The following is an 18,384-nucleotide window of genomic DNA, read 5'->3' on the forward strand; positions in this document are numbered from 1 at the left end:
GCAACAGGTCCACCGTTGGCCGCCGGCTACTGTTACATCCGTTGCCGCTTCTGTTGTTGCTGGTGGTTACACCGTTGGGCTTTGGAAGGTCGTGTTTACATTTTATCATCGTCGGACGACTAATGAACGGAACTTTCCTCATTAATTAAGGTGTGTATTAAGTTCAACACCCGCGACGCTCGCCCTCGAACTCTACCTCTAAATCACGTGGCTAATTGTGGCCAAACGCTGCGGCTTAATTTACCAGGTCAGGCTCTTCGGGGGGGTGTGGGGGTAATTTGTTGACCAGGAGACCATGTTAGAGGTCGCTCAGTGTGCCCACATGTTGTGCGAGGCGGGTGTAAACCTCAAATTCTCCCCTAATCGCCTCCCCTAATCGCCCCCTTCAATCCCGCCCTAATCGCCCCCCTCAATCCCCCTCAATCGCCCCCCCATCGCGTCCGCCCCTAATCGCCCCCCTTCAATCCAACCCCCTCTCACCATGGCGCCCCCATACAATCTCCTGTAAATGTATTATAAACCCGAGTATGGTTTAAAACATTTTATTGTCAAGTAACAATGCTGTTAAATTAACTGGATGAAAGCAACATGGGTATTGCGTAAATTGTTTGCATTTCAGCAGCGTAGCGCTCCATGGAGGAGTTAAAGATGATGCGGGCAGGCCCCCTTGCCCTGAAAATAGGGTGTTGAAACAGGTGTGCGACAGTGGGAGGTACCGGGAGGATCGTGGTGAAACAGGTGTGCGACAGTGGGGGTGTACCGGGAGGATCGTGGTGAAACAGGTGTGCGACAGTGGGTGTACCGGGAGGATCGTGGTGAAACAGGTGTGCGACAGTGGGGGTGTACCGGGAGGATCGTGGTGAAACAGGTGTGCGACAGTAGAATGACTAGCTCATGTTTAGATAATAAACAGGTGTGCGACAGTAGAATGATGACTGTTTTACGTATAGGTGATGAAACATGTTTCACCCTACAGTATGATAACTTGATTAACTTGAAACTGAGTCAAAACTCGAGTATATTTGAAAAATATAAAGTTAATTGTAAACTTGCCACCGTGTGTGGTAGAGAGAGAGAGAGAGAGAGAGAGAGAGAGAGAGAGAGAGAGAGAGAGAGAGAGAGAGAGAGAGAGGATTATTAGCAAGACGCCCACTATAGACAGGGGGAGAGATTGAAAAACGGAGAATGGATTTCTGAGGGGGTATGGGTGCAGAGGAGTGAAAGAATGCGGGAAGAATAGCTAAAAGCGATTATACGATGGGGCGAGTGGAAAAGGGGGAAGAGGAAGAGAAAGAGGAAGAGGAGGAGGAGGAGGAAGACGAGTGAATAAGGCGATACACTGATAACTCCTTCTCTGTTGCTCAAATTGTGGTGTCTGTAGGCAGCCGTGTCGAGCTAGATGCTGAGGGTGCGGTATAGCCGATACAGCATAGCTACATAGCAGGATGGATATAGAAGAAGACAGATGCGGTATCTGTGTATGAAGCAAGATAGCAATATAGCAGGTCAGAGAGGAATTTAATTATAGAACGGGATATATTTTGAGCTGGAATGTTTGTACATCGTGATAGGCACAGATCTGGAGCAAGCTGGGCATAGATATCTGTCTTTAGAGCAATATTGGAATAGAACAAGGCTGATCTCCAAAGCAAGACGGGCACAGATCGAGACAGATCCAGAGCGAGATGGGCACAGATCAAGACAGATCTGGAAATCAAGAATATTGCCCAGATGTTCCTGTTTGGCCTAACCCGCAAAAGGGACCCAACCTAGTCATAATGATGATGATAATTGATAATATAATAAAGTTACAGTGATGATTACGATAATGATAATGAAAACAACAAGGCAAACGGTAGATTTAATTAACTGCAGCGCAAAGGCCGAAAATATCCAGGGAAGCCTTCCAGGCACATCATATACATACGCACACCATAAACACGTGGCTCTGAATAGAAAAAAAAAAAAAAGGACGTCTATTGAACGCACACATTTTAGCACAGATACACTGGGTGGATGTTATTATACATTCCACTGGTTATTGGTGGTGGTTCACAGTGGTTTGGGATGAGGCTACAGATGCAGGGGGAGGTCTGAGACTGCCAGGGCTACAACGAGGGTCTGTTCCGTGTGTAGGGTCGAACTGCACCTCTGGGGGGGAGGGTTAGGTTAGGTTAGGTTAGGTTAAGTTAGGTTAGGTGTTGTGTGCCTATTATGTTGGGGGCTGACCACGGGGGATAGTTTTGGTGAGGGGGGAACAAACATGAGAATCACAGAGACCTTGTGTGTTTCTCGCGGATGTGGTGAACAAAGTCTAGGGAGCTGACAGTGGATTGCAGAGGAGATTTTTGGATGCCAAACAGACTCTTTTAACTTCAAGGGTCCACGGAATGTGCTGTGTGTCTGTGTAAACCCCAACAGAGATACAACAGAAGAAATCTAGGAGAGCTGTTGGGGGTGACGGAGGCTGTGGGTGTGATGTGGTCTCTGTGGTCCCAGTGAGCGCCGCTCTTCTATTTGCTGGAGGGAGGGAGTTGATGATGGAGGGAAGGGGCCTGGGTGGTTCAGGAAAGACCTCTCCTGGTAAGGTAAGTCAGTGAGTGTTAGGGTGGGAGGCGTTTTACCCTGACCAGTGTATATCCGTCGGGTAATCATACATTGATGAAGTGAGTGTGGGAGTTGGGTGTTGGCTGAGAGACAGGCGGGGTCGAGGTGAGGGAAGTCTCACACATCCTAGCAGATGGCGGCGAAGTGGTCGTTGGCAGGTTAAGCTGCCTCGTCGCTGGAGAAGAGGGTTAGCCCAGGGAGAGGAAGGAATCTACTCCCTCAAGCAACTCTTTCAGTCTGTTGTACTTCTTCCTAATGCTGCTTGGTCTCCGGTGTTGTAGTGTTGGTCTCATATTGCTGGGGTGGTGTGTAATCCAGGCCACGTCAGCTGGGGTGGTGTGTGATCCAGGCCACGTCAGCTGGGGTGGTGTGTGATCCAGGCCACGTCAGCTGGGGTGGTGTGTGATCCAGGCCACGTCAGCTGGGGTGGTGTGTGATCCAGGCCACGTCAGCTGGGGGGGTGTGTGATCCAGGCCACGTCAGCTGGGGTGGTGTGTGATCCAGGCCACGTCAGCTGGGGTGGTGTGTGATCCAGGCCACGTCAGCTGGGGTGGTGTGTGATCCAGGCCACGTCAGCTGGGATGTGTGATCCAGGCCACGTCAGCTGGGGTGGTGTGTGATCCAGGCCACGTCAGCTGGGGTGGTGTGTGATCCAGGCCACGTCAGCTGGGGGGTGTGTGATCCAGGCCACGTCAGCTGGGGTGGTGTGTGATCCAGGCCACGTCAGCTGGGGTGGTGTGTGATCCAGGCCACGTCAGCTGGGGTGGTGTGTGATCCAGGCCACGTCAGCTGGGGTGGTGTGTGATCCAGGCCACGTCAGCTGGGGTGGTGTGTGATCCAGGCCACGTCAGCTGGGGTGGTGTGTGATCCAGGGCACGTCAGCTGGGGTGGAGTCTTACAGAACCCTCCTGGGGGAGGAGAGAAGCGACATCAAGCTCCCAGGATGGATGGTACGACGTAAATACATTCCCATATCGCTCTGACGTTACCACACTCGACTCCTCAGTCCGGGGATAACGAACGGCTGTGTAAAACGACACACAACAGGCATCAGTAACTGGCCTGTATTTCGTTGACCTTCGTTCCCGGGTGTTGGCTCGTTATGGGCCCCGTGGAGGTGGCTGAAGACCTCTCAGGTTTGTGGATTGTGACCAGTAGGTGGAAATAGCTTGGATGGTCGATACTAGCCAGCCATGTCATTCAAAGATGAGGTAAAGAGTGTGTGTGTGTGTTGTGTGTGTGTGTGTGTGTGTGTGTAGGAAAGTCCAGAGCTTTTGAGAAATGCGAGAGTTCTTGCAGGTTTGGTAATGTCACTGTCATTAAAATCCCCACACAGCATTAACCTTGGCACATTGTGCGTGTGTGTGTGTGTGTGTGTGTGTGTGTGTGTCAAGACATGTTGCTTTCGTGTGGTCGGTCATATGTGGTTTTCCTTCATTAGATGAGAAAATTCACGTGTAAAAGGTGCGGGAGTGAGAAGCGGCTGACAGCCATGCCTCGGAGGCGCACGCGAGACGAAATAACAAGAGAGTAATTATGAAGCCAGAAGAAGAAAGAATGGAGAAAAAGATAGAAAGATAGAAAGAAAGAAAGAAAGAAAGAAAGAAAGAAGTGCTTATTATCTTCCCCCTTCCTGGAGAGCGTCCGAGAATAAAAGCAAGGGGGAACATCATCTCACGCCTCTCCTATCCCCCTTGTGTAAGACGTCTCCAGCGTGCGCCACCTCTGTCATGGTCCTCCAGCTGGAGGAGGAGGAGGAGGAGGAGCACCACGGGTCATTGCCGGTAACTTCCACTTGCGGGTGGATGGATGGAGGGTGGAGTCTCACCTGATGGTTTGACTGGAGGGTGAGGAGGGAGTGAGGGTTGATGGGTGGGTGGGTGGATAGGGGGTTTTGCGAGGGCGGAGAGGGGTGTGTGGAGTTCGGGTGTTAGAGGTATTTAGGAGGAAAAGGGTTTGATTGTTTGGAGGATTCTTTGGAGTGTGTGTGTGTGTGTGTGTGTGTGTGTGTGTGTGTGTGTGTGTGTGTGTGTGTGGTGACTGGAGGTTGTGGGGGAGGGGGTGGTAAAGAGAATTTGGGAGGGGTTTGTTAGAGAGGTTCTCTACAGCATGTGGTGATTGGAGGAACGGGTTATAGGATTGTAGGGTGTAGGGTTTGGGAGGGGAGGTGTCTTGGAGGGTTGGAGGGCGTGCGGTGACCAAGGCAAGGCTGGCAGCGTCGAGGTGATGGATCCTCGAGGTCAACCTCGATGGATTAGTGTCCATCAGCCAGATGGTTTGTTCTTCCTTCACGTCTTGGACTCTATGTCCAGTATCCACCTGTGGCCAGTAGCCCATTTCTGGCCAGTATCCACCTGTGGCCTGTAACCCATTTCTGGCCAGTATCCACCTGTGGCCAGTAGCCCATTTCTGGCCAGTATCCACCTGTGGCCTGTAACCCATTTGTGGCCAGTAACCCATCTGTGGCCAATAACCACCTCTGGCCATTATCCACCTGTGGCCAGTAACCCATTTCTGGCCAGTATCCACCTGTGGCCAGTAACCCATCTGTGGCCAAAAACCACCTCTGGCCTTTATCCACCTGTGGCCAGTAACCCATTTGTGGCCAGTAACCCATTTCTGGCCAGTATCCACCTGTGGCCAGTAACCCATTTCTGGCCAGTATCCACCTGTGGCACCCATTTCTGGCCAGTATCCACCTGTGGCCAGTAACCCATTTGTGGCCAGTAACCCATTTCTGGCCAGTATCCACCTGTGGCCAGTAGCCCATTTCTGGCCAGTATCCACCTGTGGCCAGTAACCCATTTCTGGCCAGTATCCACCTGTGGCCTGTAACCCATTTGTGGCCAGTAACCCATTTGTGGCCAGTAACCCATTTGTGGCCAGTAACCCATTTGTGGCCAGTAACCCATTTGTGGCCAGTAACCCATTTGTGGCCAGTAACCCATTTGTGGCCAGTAACCCATTTGTGGCCAGTAACCCATTTGTGGCCAGTAACCCATTTCTGGCCAGTATCCACCTGTGGCCAGTAACCCATTTCTGGCCAGTATCCACCTGTGGCCTGTAACCCATTTCTGGCCAGTATCCACCTGTGGCCTGTAACCCATTTCTGGCCAGTATCCACCTGTGGCCTGTAACCCATTTCTGGCCAGTATCCACCTGTGGCCAGTAGCCCATTTCTGGCCAGTATCCACCTGTGGCCAGTAGCCCATTTCTGGCCAGTATCCACCTGTGGCCAGTAACCCATTTCTGGCCAGTATCCACCTGTGGCCAGTAGCCCATTTCTGGCCAGTATCCACCTGTGGCCAGTAACCCATTTCTGGCCAGTATCCACCTGTGGCCTGTAACCCATTTCTGGCCAGTATCCACCTGTGGCCTGTAACCCATTTGTGGCCAGTAACCCATTTCTGGCCAGTATCCACCTGTGGCCTGTAACCCATTTGTGGCCAGTAACCCATTTGTGGCCAGTAACCCATTTCTGGCCAGTATCCACCTGTGGCCAGTAACCCATTTGTGGCCAGTAACCCATTTCTGGCCAGTATCCACCTGTGGCCAGTAACCCATTTGTGGCCAGTAACCCATTTGTGGCCAGTAACCCATTTCTGGCCAGTATCCACCTGTGGCCAGTAGCCCATTTCTGGCCAGTATCCACCTGTGGCCAGTAACCCATTTCTGGCCAGTATCCACCTGTGGCCTGTAACCCATTTGTGGCCAGTAACCCATTTGTGGCCAGTAACCCATTTGTGGCCAGTAACCCATTTCTGGCCAGTATCCACCTGTGGCCAGTAACCCATTTGTGGCCAGTAACCCATTTGTGGCCAGTAACCCATTTGTGGCCAGTAACCCATTTGTGGCCAGTAACCCATTTGTGGCCAGTAACCCATTTCTGGCCAGTATCCACCTGTGGCCAGTAGCCCATTTCTGGCCAGTATCCACCTGTGGCCAGTAGCCCATTTCTGGCCAGTATCCACCTGTGGCCAGTAGCCCATTTCTGGCCAGTATCCACCTGTGGCCAGTAGCCCATTTCTGGCCAGTATCCACCTGTGGCCAGTAACCCATTTCTGGCCAGTATCCACCTGTGGCCTGTAACCCATTTGTGGCCAGTAACCCATTTCTGGCCAGTATCCACCTGTGGCCTGTAACCCATTTCTGGCCAGTATCCACCTGTGGCCAGTAGCCCATTTCTGGCCAGTATCCACCTGTGGCCTGTAACCCATTTGTGGCCAGTAACCCATTTCTGGCCAGTATCCACCTGTGGCCTGTAACCCATTTGTGGCCAGTAACCCATTTGTGGCCAGTAACCCATTTGTGGCCAGTAACCCATTTCTGGCCAGTATCCACCTGTGGCCAGTAACCCATTTGTGGCCAGTAACCCATTTGTGGCCAGTAACCCATTTCTGGCCAGTATCCACCTGTGGCCAGTAACCCATTTCTGGCCAGTATCCACCTGTGGCCAGTAACCCATTTGTGGCCAGTAACCCATTTCTGGCCAGTATCCACCTGTGGCCAGTAGCCCATTTCTGGCCAGTATCCACCTGTGGCCAGTAACCCATTTCTGGCCAGTATCCACCTGTGGCCAGTAACCCATTTCTGGCCAGTATCCACCTGTGGCCAGTAACCCATTTCTGGCCAGTATCCACCTGTGGCCTGTAACCCATTTCTGGCCAGTATCCACCTGTGGCCAGTAACCCATTTCTGGCCAGTATCCACCTGTGGCCAGTAACCCATTTCTGGCCAGTATCCACCTGTGGCCAGTAGCCCATTTCTGGCCAGTATCCACCTGTGGCCTGTAACCCATTTGTGGCCAGTAACCCATTTCTGGCCAGTATCCACCTGTGGCCTGTAACCCATTTGTGGCCAGTAACCCATTTCTGGCCAGTATCCACCTGTGGCCAGTAACCCATTTGTGGCCAGTAACCCATTTCTGGCCAGTATCCACCTGTGGCCAGTAGCCCATTTCTGGCCAGTATCCACCTGTGGCCTGTAACCCATTTGTGGCCAGTAACCCATTTCTGGCCAGTATCCACCTGTGGCCTGTAACCCATTTGTGGCCAGTAACCCATTTGTGGCCAGTAACCCATTTGTGGCCAGTAACCCATTTGTGGCCAGTAACCCATTTGTGGCCAGTAACCCATTTCTGGCCAGTATCCACCTGTGGCCAGTAGCCCATTTCTGGCCAGTATCCACCTGTGGCCAGTAACCCATTTGTGGCCAGTAACCCATTTGTGGCCAGTAACCCATTTCTGGCCAGTATCCACCTGTGGCCAGTAACCCATTTGTGGCCAGTAACCCATTTGTGGCCAGTAACCCATTTCTGGCCAGTATCCACCTGTGGCCAGTAACCCATTTCTGGCCAGTATCCACCTGTGGCCAGTAGCCCATTTCTGGCCAGTATCCACCTGTGGCCAGTAGCCCATTTCTGGCCAGTATCCACCTGTGGCCAGTAACCCATTTCTGGCCAGTATCCACCTGTGGCCAGTAGCCCATTTCTGGCCAGTATCCACCTGTGGCCTGTAACCCATTTGTGGCCAGTAACCCATTTCTGGCCAGTATCCACCTGTGGCCTGTAACCCATTTGTGGCCAGTAACCCATTTCTGGCCAGTATCCACCTGTGGCCAGTAGCCCATTTCTGGCCAGTATCCACCTGTGGCCTGTAACCCATTTATATATATATATATAATATATATATATATATATATTATATATATAATATATATATATATATGTATATATATATATATATATATATATATATATATATATATATATTATATATATATATATAAATGTTTATATCTATATATATATATATATATATATCTACATTCTCTCTCTCTCTCTCTCTCTCTCTCTCTCTCTCTCTCTCTCTCTCTCTCTCTCTCTTTCTTTCTTTCTTTTTTGACCGTTGTTGTCCTCAGCTTCTCAGCAGCCGTTGGTTCAGTCTCAGCAGCACCTCCCAGCAGCAGCAGCAGCAGGAGGAGGAACCACAAGTCAGGCAGTGGTCGTCCTTGTGTTCTTTTCCAGCTTTCCTCTCACTCAGCAGACCAGGCTGGGCCAGGCCAGGCTGGGCTGGGCGGCAGCGGTCCCCTCCATGCTAATCTCTTTACAGCTTCCTCTTCCAACTTTTACCACAGTGGACTGTGTGGCAGGCAGTGTAGGGTGGGGGGAAGTCGGCGGTTCCTGACACGAGGGAACTACACACATGCATACACATATACACACACATACACACACATACAAACACACATACACACATATACATGGGCACACACACACACACTTACCCACGCACAGGCGCAATGGTTTAAGGTGCTCTTCAAGAAATCTGAGGATGTTGTGAGAAGAGTGGTACAGAGAGAGGAAAAAAGTAGAGAAAAAGAGGTAGAAAAAAAATAAAGACAAAATAGAGAAAGAGAGAAAATAGAGATACGTAGAGAGAAAGAGAGGTAGAGAGAGAGAGAGAAAAGGAGAGAGAGAGAGAGAGAGAGAGAGAGATGGAGAGAGAGAGAGAGAGAGAGAGAGAGAGAGAGAGAGAGAGAGAGAGAGAGAGCACCTGTGGTGCCAATCTTTAAGAGAGGAGATTGAGAATGAGAGAGACACGTCTGGCTGAAGGAGAGTGCGCGCGCGGCCTGTCAGGTAGCGGGAGAGACGCTCACCAACAAGCAGGTAGATGGTCACCAGCACAGCGGGGGGTCATCACCTGGCTCACTGGTGTTGAGGGAAAGCAGAGTTAAGACATAACAAATCCCCTTCATCTTCTGTGAAAGATTGAACTCCATGCCTGACGTAACAGGTGGGTGTTTGTGTGTATGTGTGTGTGTGTGTGTGTGTTCCGCGTCCGTCAAAAGAAATTTGACAGACGCAGCACCACATAAGATTGCTGGTAAAGAGGCCGGGATAGACAAAGCGGGAATTAAGGGGAGACTTGTATGTTCAGTATTAACCCAACGTAGAGCTAAATATAAAGACAACAGAGGACGCAAGTCAGTTTAACATTTGTCGAAAAGGAGTTCTGGATCCCAGTGGCTTGTCGGAGCGCCCGTCCCTGCTGGGATCAGTTCGCAAACCACGTGGGATATCTGCCTCGAGGTATGTCTTCTATGGTCCCATTCATCTTAGCCCAAGTGGTTTGTAAACAGGGCTTACTGGAGAGCCAGAAAGACAGTCTTGATACATCTAGTAACAAGGTATGCATACAGGGTGATGCATCAAGATATCTGATGTTGCCCTGTTTTCCTAACTCAGCTTATGTAAGACAGGTGCTGTAACCAGTGCTTTTACTGTTGCAAGGAATGGAGTAAATTGGAACGATGTGGTATACGTGGGTCGACGTGCTGTCAGTGGACTGAACCAGGGCATGTGGGTGTCCTGAGCAAACCATGGAAAGGTCTGTGGGGCCTGGATGTGGATAGGGAGCTGTGGTTTCGGTGCATTGCACATGACAGCTAGAGAATGGATGTGAGCGGATGTGGCCTTTCTTCTGCCGTTCTTGGCGCCGCGTCGCTAACAAGGGGAAACGGCGATCAAGTATGGTAAAATTGATAGTATATACTTTTTCGTAATATATATATATATATATATATATATATATATATATATATATATATATATATATATATATATATATGTATGTATGTATGATTCTTGATCGCCGTATGCCGCGTCAGCGAGGTAGCGCCAGGAGCGTTTCCTCATGTACACGCATTACTCCTCCTGAAGACGATTGTTCGGTCAGGGAGAGGGAGAGGTAATGACGCGTGTGTGTGCTCGTGGGTAAGAGTATTTGGAGGGTCGTGGGCTGGTGGTCACGGGCCAGAGAGAGCCCCTTCCCCCCGGCTCGTCGCCCGCCCTCAAGAGGTCGTCATGACGACCGGGTGTAAACATACCGCAAGGCCGTGCCCTGCGTAAGGCGACCTTCCCTCCATCACACCCTGCGTTACGTCTCGTCTCGTCTCCCCAACCCACCTCCCTGAGGGGGCTTCGCTCTCTCTCTCTCTCTCTCTCTCTCTCTCTCTCTCTCTCTCTCTCTCTCTCTCTCTCTCTCTCTCTCGATGGTCTTCTCAATTCGTCTATGGCTTTTTAAAAAAAAAGTCTTTGATTCCCGGATTGTTATTATCTCCGGCCATGTTGAGACTCTCTCTCTCTCTCTCTCTCTCTCTCTCTCTCTCTCTCTCTCTCTCTCTCTCTCTCTCTCTCTCTCTCTTTATCCCCACTTGGTGTGCGCCTTCCCCTGGTTGATGGAGTGGTGATGCGTAGAGGGGTTAAGATGACCGTAGTTAGGGGGGAGGGGTGTTTGGATAGAAGTGGGGGTTGTGCGAAGGGGAGTGGTAGATAGATAGGGTGGTGTTGGGGACGAAGGGGATTGATGTGTTGGAGAGAAATAGAACCGGTTGAAGTGAGGTGGTTAGTTAGGACGTCCTCTCCTGTTGGAGAGTGTTGGAGGAGGTGCACATGCGTATGTCCGAGGGGGGAAGGGGGGTGATCCGTTCTCCACCACCATGCTATTGTTGAAGGAAAGTAGACACACACACCTGTCGCTGAGGAAGAAGACCTCCTCACCACCACATATGGTTGTTGGAGAAGGTGAGGGAGTAGAGTTCTCTGCTAGCACACGACTGCTGGAGGAGATGGAGATGCACCTGTCCCTGAGGGAGAAGGACCACAGGGGGGGAGGGGGGACCGAGATGACCTGTTCCCCTCCCCCCCTCGTCAGGTCGCTCCAGGTCAGGTCCTCAGCAACGCCAGCAGGAGGACGGTAACGCAAGACCTGGTGACCTGTCGACTGCTGCAGGACCTCAGTGTCCGCAACAGGTACATTGCTCCTGGCAGACCGCCACTCTCTCTCTCTCTCTCTCTCTCTCTCTCTCTCTCTCTCTCTCTCTCTCTCTCTCTCTCTCTCTCTCTCTCTCTCTCTCTCTCTATCTATCTATCTATCTGTCTATCTCTCTCTCGCTAGGAAAGAGAATGGACACTTTTTTTTTATTTCCCTCTCTCCCTCTCGACTTTGCATTTGACAGAGTAAAGAAAAACTCGTCTTAGAGAAAGTAGCCAAGCAAATTACGTAAGGTAAACCAGAGACATAAATCGGAGACCTTTTAACCAAGAGGAAGGTTGAGAGAGAGGCAGCAGCAGGTGGTGGCACCGTGGCTGCAGAAGGAGACTCTCCCGCAGGAGTGCCGCAGGGAACGGTGTTGGCTCCCGCGGTGTTCGTCATGACGGTCATCAGACAGTGCAACATTGTATAAACAGGGGACACGAGAGTGAGGGAAACGAGGAGGACGCAAGACGAAAGGATCTGGATAGGATAAGCACAATTGGAAAGGAAGAGAATTTGATGAAATGTAATGACGGGGGGAAAAAACGAATTCATGAGCAGTGGATTCATGGAGCTATTGATGATATATTGGCGGCATAGAAACCCATCAGGGAAGGACATACAGAACGAAGCAGACACCACACATGTACGACTCATCTCGAATGAAAAAACTTGATCATGTTGACGACCCAAAAAGCGAGTGGTATGGTAATGAGAACTTTCACAAGAGAGACAAAAAAGGCAAATGATGATGATATTCCTTGATGTGTACATTAGAGGCAAAATTACATTATACTCTGTAGTATGTTCGACAGTCAAGCAGTCAGATATAAACGAAAGAGAATTCAGAAACACTTCACGTGCACATTGGAGGTGAAGGGAGAATTGAAGAACCATCTTGAGGGACGAAGACATTTCGAACTTCCCGGCCTAGACAGAGGAAGACAGAGGTGCATGAGAAATGTACGTACGTCTGACAACAGCCTTGGAGGCCTCTCGAATAATGTCATGGGCTTAAAAGCCTCTCAACTCAACAAGGAAGAAAAAGGAATGATCAATGTCTGCCGTAATTCCTTGGGATATATCTGGAGTGTTTTGAATAAGGCAAGATCCTACGAAAGACCTTAAAAAGATGAGAGAGAGAGAGAGAGAGAGAGAGAGAGAGAGAGAGAGAGAGAGAGAGAGAGAGAGAGAGGTGAAGACAATTCAGTATCCCACCAGGAGGAACATGGAACACGGCTAGAACAACTACAGAGACATTTTAAATCAAGAAAAAAAATTGACTCGGTTTGAGAAAGGAAAACTTGGCGTGTGGTTGAAAACAGTCCCAGATGAACCCAGGATGATGGGAGGGGGGTGTGAGGGTGTGTATATATTGCACTTGGCAGAGGGAAGGAAAACGGTATTATTGATCAAGCGGAGTGAACGGTATTATTGATCAAGCGGAGTGTACGGACGGTCAACACGTTTTCTTTCTGTTTCTTTTCAGTTCCTGTTGTCTGGCGTCTCCGATTACATTGGAATACGCGTCTTGTTTACGCTGATGGTCCGATCTTCCCACGTTCAAGGACTCGCGTTTTGTATCGTGGAAATTCTCCAGTTGGCCGCCATAATCGTATTTATTATTTATTGCATTATTTATCAGTCCCTTACTGATCTCCAACGGCGGTTTCTGGTCTGTTTTTTTTTTTTTTTCAAGCTGCTAAAGTTCTTTATTTAAAGCCTTTGTTCTTCAAGCTGCTAAAGTTCTTTATTCAAAGCTTTTTCGTAACTTTATCATCTTTTATCTTCTTTCCAGACCCGAAAATGGCGTTTTATTTATTACCATCCTTCATTATTTCTTTATTTATTTATTTATTTATTTAAAGCCTCTGTTTGCACTCACAGAGTTCGTGTTCGCGAAACCATGGAAATGATGACGTAGTTTCCCGTCCTGCGTAGTGATTGGTTGGTGTGTGTGTGTGTGTGTGTGTGTGAGAGAGAGAGAGAGAGAGAGAGAGAGAGAGAGAGAGAGGGGGTCAGAATGGTGACGTACTTCCCGTCCAGCGTTATGATTGGTTGGGGGGAATTGTCAGAGTTCCCGTCCACCATTGTGATGGGTCGGAGGGGAAAGTTCCTTCCCCTCCTCTCGTTTTCTGTGAAACGTTGCCTTCACTGGACTGCATGTGTACATGTGTACAGTTTCCTTCAGTGTACCACCACGCACCGTTATCTTCAGTGTACCACCACGTACCGTTTTCCTAGAGTAATTGATTAACCCGTTTTCTTTCCTCGTTGTACCGGATAATTCTATTTCCTAATTATCATCATCATTATCACCATCATCATCATCACAATTATCATTATCACAATCATCATTCTCATTTTCCTTCCTTCATTATAATGACACATTCTTCTTTCCTTGTCATGATTATTTTCCATCTTTTCATTCAGTCATCATTCCTCACGCTACCTCACTACGTCACCCAGACATTTGCTCCCTCCCACTATCATTTTCCCATGTCATCTAAACAAACTCCATCTCATTAGTCCCTCCATTGTACTTATTTCCCCCTCTCCCATTCATCTCATTCTATCTTTTCTCTTCTCCTTCTTTCATCTGTTGTTCCTTCCCTTTGTCGCTCCTTCTATCTTATTTTGTTTTTCTTTCGTTTATCTTGACTGCTTCATTCATCCCTTTTTTTTTTCTATCATTTTTGTTTCCCCCTCATTATCAAAGATTTCCCATCATGTTGTCTGCCTTTTCATTCTCCCTCAGTGCTCTCTCGCCAACTTACTTCCTCATACACCCTCATCAACACACTCCCTCATACACCCACATCAATACACTCCCTCATACACCACTACCAACATATTGCCTTGTACGCCCTCATCAGCGCAATCCCTCATACACCCTTACCAACATACTCCCTCATACGTCTTGATCAACACGCTCCCTCATACACCCCTACCACCATACTCCCTCATGCACCATCACCAACGTACCCCTTCAAGCACCCTCGCCAACGCACTTCCTCATACACCCTCACCATTGTACTCCCTCACGAACTCATTACATTTCCTCATGGACTAGACAAATGCTTCTCTACCGTCTCTTATCAGTAAGGAAATTATGTTCTCATTAATTATTCTTTGTCATTAAATTGATCGAGACGCTTTTTCTTCTCCAGACTTTCCTATAAAATTTCCGTGCCAGTATTTTATCACAACACTGCCTGGTATTCTTCTCACACCCGTTTCCTGCCCGCAGTTGAGCCAGAGGGAGAGGTGGGGAGGGAGGTGCCCACTGCTTTGCCGTCCTGTGTCTGAGACCATCAGGTCTCCTGTCATCCGTCCTTCCCATGTGCTGACCAACACACGCTCTCATACACCCTCACTAACACACCTCCTCGTACACCCTCACCAACACACTCCCTCATGCATCCTCACCAACACATTCCATCATACATCCTCACCGATACACTCCCTCATACATCCTCACCGATACACTCCCTCATACATCCTCACCGATACACTCCCTCATACATCCTCACCGACACACTCCCTCACAACACCCTCACCGACCTCACAACACCCTCATCAACACGTTTCATCATACACCCTCACCAACACACTCGCTCCTACATCCTCGCCAACACACTCCCTCGTACTTCCTCACCAACACACACCCTCATATAGCCTCCTCAACACACGTCCTCATACACCCTCACCAACACGCTCCCTCATACACCGCACCAACGCACCCTCCTCCTCCTCCTCCTCCTCCTGCAGACGGGCAGCCCTGACTAAAATACATTAATTACCAGAGCCTTCCTGACGGTGTAATAATCGAAACTTGGCGGCGTTGGAGTTGTTTCCCTCGGGAGGAGTTTGGCGGCGGGGCCCTTTGTCGGGCCTCTGCCTAAAGAGGTTTCGGGATGCTTTAAAAAGAAAAAAAAAAAATTCCTTCACCCCATATCATCTGCCTTCCCTGCCTCCCGCCCGAAGTTTGGGGAGAGGGTTGGGTGACCTGGTTGAAATATGAGCTGAGGGAGAGAAGGCAAGTTTACCACAATAGATTCCTGAAGTGGAGGGAACGGGTGAGAAAGGCTTGGGTTACCGCCGGAGATGCCCTCCAGGCGGAGGGAAGGGAGAGGAGGGAGGAGGGGTGAGAGCTGGGAGTGTAGGAGGATGGAGCAGGAGCAGGAGGAGCAGGAGCAGGAGGAGGATAGGAGGAGACGGAAACGATGCGACAGACTAATGGTTGAGCTGGGAGAGGGAGAGGGGAGCGAGAGATGATGGGGTGGGACGGATGGGGAGACGTGGGGAGTAAAGAAGAACACAGGGAAAAGATAAAGGCAACTAGGGAGAAAAGATGGGGACGACCAGGGCAGAGGATGGGGACGATGACCAGGGCAGAAGATGGGGACGACGACCAGGGCAGAAGATGGGGACGACGACCAGGGCAGAAGATGGGGACGACGACCAGGGCAGAAGATGGGGACGACGACCAGGGCAGAAGATGGGGACGACGACCAGGGCAGAAGATGGGGACAACGACCAGGGCAGAAGATGGGGACTACGACCAGGGCAGAAGATGGGGACGACGACCAGGGCAGAAGATGGGGACGACGACCAGGGCAGAAGATGGGGACGACCAGGACAAGATGGGGACGACCAGGACAAGATGGGGACGACCAGGACAGAAGATGGGGACGACGACCAGGGCAGAAGATGGGGACGACGACCAAGGCAGAAGATGGGGGCGACGACCAGGGCAGAGGATGGATGACGAAGCATGGTGTGTGTGTGTGTGTGTGTGTGTGTGTGTGTCAGACGTTATGTGTGACCAGGGCAGGTTGTGTGTAGTATGTGGACAGGATGTCGGCAGATCACGTGTGGGTGAGGCAGAGAGAAAAGACAGCCACCTTGGGGCAGTGGAGTCTTAACTTGACAACCACTGAAGTGCCGGCTCACCACGCAGGCGTCAGTAACCCTTTCGATACCCAGGCGGGCAGTGCTGGTAACATACCACCAATCTATCTACCTATCTATCTATCTATCTATCTATCTATTTGTGTATTTGAGTGGAAAAAGTCAAAGCCTGAAATACAGGGAGCTAGGTAATACGAGTTTAATGACGTGGAGTATCTGCTGAAACCTAACCCATGATTCCACCTTTAGGTCATGGAAAGATGCGTTGCTAAAGTGGAGTATACAGACGTCAGGTAAGGAAACAAAACAAAATAAAAAATAAAAAAGACGACGAAAATAGATGATATGAAGACGGAACACTGAAAAAGGAATGAAGTCCCACGAGGCGAGACGTTGAGTAATGGAGAGACAAGAATGAGAGAGAGAAAGATAGTGAGGGAAATCTCTCTCTCTCTCTCTCTCTCTCTCTCTCTCTCTCTCTCTCTCTCTCTCTCTCTCCATCATATATATATATATATATATATATATATATATATATATATATATATATATATATATATATAGTATATATTAAACAAGCTACTACACGACAGGTGACTTTGGCAGATGGACGACTCCACGACAGATGGCAGCCACTGGTGGACAACTAACGACTAAACGACAGTTTAGTGGCAACGACAGGTCCTCGGTAGACGGGGATCTACGACCGACGACAACCCGTTTATTATAACGGTACGATCCCTGAGCGCGACGGTACGACCCCTGAGCGCGACGGTACGACCCTTGAGCGCGACGGTACGACCCTTGAGCGCGACGGTACGACCCTTGAGCGCGACGGTACGACCCCTGAGCGCGACGGTACGACCCTTGAGCGCGACGGTACGGTACGACCCTTGGCCTCGACGGTACGACCCTTGAGCGCGACGGTACGGTACGACCCTTGGCCTCGACGGTACGACCCTTGGCCTCGACGGTGCGACCCTTGAGTATGATGGTTGGTTGTCGTCTGACTTGACTTGACGAGGCCATCTTAGCCAAGGTCGCACCTTCGTGTTCAAGGGTCGTGCCGTCGTGCTCAAGGGTCGTACCGTCGTGTTCAAGGATCGTACCTTCGTGCTCAAGGATCGTACCGCCGTGCTCAAGGATCGTACCTTCGTGTTTAACGTGTTTATCCCAAGTCTGGTGTGGTGTAGGGGCGTGAGAGCACATAGGCAGGTTTAGCAAGGACATCTACACGTTCATGACCCTCATGGCCGACATGTGACGGTGTCTGTAAGTGTAAGGTTTAGTAAGACACTGTTATCGGCTTCTGTAAGCAGCGAGTGAAGGATTGGTGGAACACCATCCAGCAGAGCACAACTTCTTGCCAGGGGGGGAGTGTTGCTGCTGCAAGCGCTGGTGTTGGAGCTACAGAGGAATACAACGTGAACTGAGTGTGTAAGAGAGTGGTTGAGTTTTTTCGTGTGGAGAGCGAATAAGGTCGTGAGTGCTGCAGACAGCACGTGAGCATGGCCTTTATACCATTTTCCCACGCGGATTTATCAGTGTATATATATATATATATATATATATATATATATATATATATATATATATATATATATATATATAAAGTGGTGTATCGTCAAGCGTGGCTGATAAGCGCGTATTCTTGTGAGTCACATGTTGGTCCTTGTGGAACACAAGGTCTGATGAGCTGCTCAGTGTTGACAAGTGTACGTCATCCGTCTAGGGTAGGTCTGATGTGCCAGAGGGTGTGAGGTTCCCGGTACGAGATCTTCTGGTGTTCGTTGACGCAGCAGTGGCGGCTCCAGCTGGAATCGGCTGAGGCCGGGCCGCCCTCAGTACACTGATGGGCGATGGTGTGTTATGCCACGGGGGGATAGTGTCGTCTTTGATAACTCGTTGTGCGAAACTACGGTTGTGGGGGGCTGGTCGGATGCTGAAGTTGTGAGACACGCTTGGCTCTTGGGAAACTGATATAATTCAGACAGTCAGAGAAGAAAACGGGTCTATTTATATGTTTTTTTTTTTATCTGTTTATTGA

The 18,384-nt window shown here is 49.8% G+C and overlaps 1 long non-coding RNA gene across 1 annotated transcript in view; it reads left to right on the plus strand.

Annotated features, from left to right (window-relative positions):
* LOC139750196 (uncharacterized) overlaps window positions 1–18,384 on the plus strand; it is a 1,037,082-nt gene that overhangs the window by 868,057 nt on the left and 150,641 nt on the right. The window lies entirely within an intron of this gene.

This window comes from Panulirus ornatus, chromosome 9, assembly GCF_036320965.1.
Source record: "Panulirus ornatus isolate Po-2019 chromosome 9, ASM3632096v1, whole genome shotgun sequence".
Classification (NCBI taxonomy): Eukaryota; Metazoa; Arthropoda; class Malacostraca; order Decapoda; family Palinuridae; genus Panulirus; species Panulirus ornatus.